This window comes from Odontomachus brunneus, unplaced genomic scaffold (genome assembly GCF_010583005.1).
Source record: "Odontomachus brunneus isolate Ranch 3 - 2012 unplaced genomic scaffold, Obru_v1 Obru_scaffold_072, whole genome shotgun sequence".
In the NCBI taxonomy this organism is placed as follows: domain Eukaryota; kingdom Metazoa; phylum Arthropoda; class Insecta; order Hymenoptera; family Formicidae; genus Odontomachus; species Odontomachus brunneus.
In genome coordinates, this window is record NW_022639522.1 from 1,351,668 (window position 1) to 1,353,517 (window position 1,850).

At 34.6% G+C, this 1,850-nt stretch overlaps 1 pseudogene; it reads right to left on the reverse strand.

Annotated features, from left to right (window-relative positions):
- Positions 1-637: 637 nt before the first annotated feature.
- Positions 638-1,542, reverse strand: LOC116846994 (annotated as a pseudogene).
- Positions 1,543-1,850: the final 308 nt, after the last annotated feature.

Here is a 1,850-nt window from a genome sequence, read left to right on the forward strand (position 1 = left end):
CAGGGTTGGGCACGTATTATACTTAGGGTGCCGTTCCATTGAGCACGGATCGGAATGCCGGATCGGATTTCTTACTATAATGAGCGTTCCGTTCTCTAGTTCCGTTCCGTAAAAGTTTCCTCTACCAGTCCCATGTAGCAAAAACGGAACGGATTTCTAGTTATAAAATATATTTCACTCTTCAATTAAATATTTCAGAATATTCATGACAATGTTATCGGCAAGATAATTGCATAAATTATGTATATAATTAATTCTGTCGCGTCAAAATAACGAAATATTGACGAATTAATCATATTTATTTGCGACCGACGCGCCATTCCGTTCCGTTTTTGCTACATGGGACTGGTAGAGGAAACTTTTACGGAACGGAACTAGAGAACGGAACGCTCATTATAGTAAGAAATCCGATCCGGCGTTCCGATCCGTGCTCAATGGGACGGCACCCTTAAGGGTGTATATCAGTTGGACACGGGACAATTGGACACAGTCCAATCACAAGTCGCTGTTCCAAGGGACCCTACAAATGTCTCTAATCACACGATGCTGTGATTGGCTGTGTCCAAATGCACCGTGTCCAAGTGCACCGCTCCCCAATTAATCGAGTGATAACATTTCCGAACACTTAATGCTAATCTTCTGATCTTTTATTATTCAACGCATTATCGATAAATTATTTAGACAACAACGAAATGCATTTCTGTAACTGCACCATCGAGTTTCGCACGCAAGAACAATTTTTTTTCCTCCACCTTTTATAATTTCTTTTTCTAGACCTGGCTGCTTGAATTCTCTCAATAAATGATTGACAGATTCAGCGAATTTTACATTGACCAAGGATTTTGCTAATAAATTACCACTATGACTTGCAAGTTACGTGCCATAAATTAACTGAATTACCCATCAATATCATTGCAGAAGCATTGTCTGATACGACGGCATAAACACGAATGTTGAATTTGCTCTTAGCAATTTCCGTTGCTTCATGTACAATTTTTGTTAGTGCATCTCCTGTTTCTCTTATGCCAGTTAAGTCCCATGAATTCAGATACATACTCTTGTCCATTATTGTGTGTATTGTACAGACAACTAGTTTGCTATTAGCAGCAGAATTCTTCCAACCATCGATTAACAGTACACCTAGTGTTTCATGTTCTTTCACAGCTGCAGATGTTATTTCACTGTGAACTTTATCTAGCAATTGATTTGAAAGCTTTTTTCTTGATGGAATTTGGTAATCTGGATTTAGGAGTTTTATAAACTCCTTAAACAAATTGGACTCAACAACATTAAAAGATATGTTGCAGCCAAAGAAAAATTTTGCCAAAGCTAAATTAATTAATTCATCTGAATTAAGATGAGAACGTTTCAACTCGTATTTGGCTTGTTTCATTTTATCCGCGCTCATTATAAAATCTAAAAGAATAGAAAGAAATTGTCAATATCTAACAATTTATTTGGATTTATGGGCTGTAATAGTTACTTACTTATATTATTTTTTCGTATATTATTCGTATATTTCATTCATATATTATTCGTATATTATTTTTGAAACACTTTATTTATATAACATAATTTATTCGATTATTTATTAGATTAGAATTTCACTTTTAACGACATAAGACGGAATAAGGCCAGATCTACAATAGGTGTAGTAAGCTTTAAGCCATAAGAAATTGATCACAGTCAATTTGACTGAGTCAAATATGAGAAGAATACTCGACTATGATTGGTCAATTTCTTACGGCTTAAAGCTTACTACATTTATTGTAAATCGGGACTTAGAATTTTGATATATATAATATATTTCATACGTTTCATACGTTTCTATACGTATTATATGTTTCATA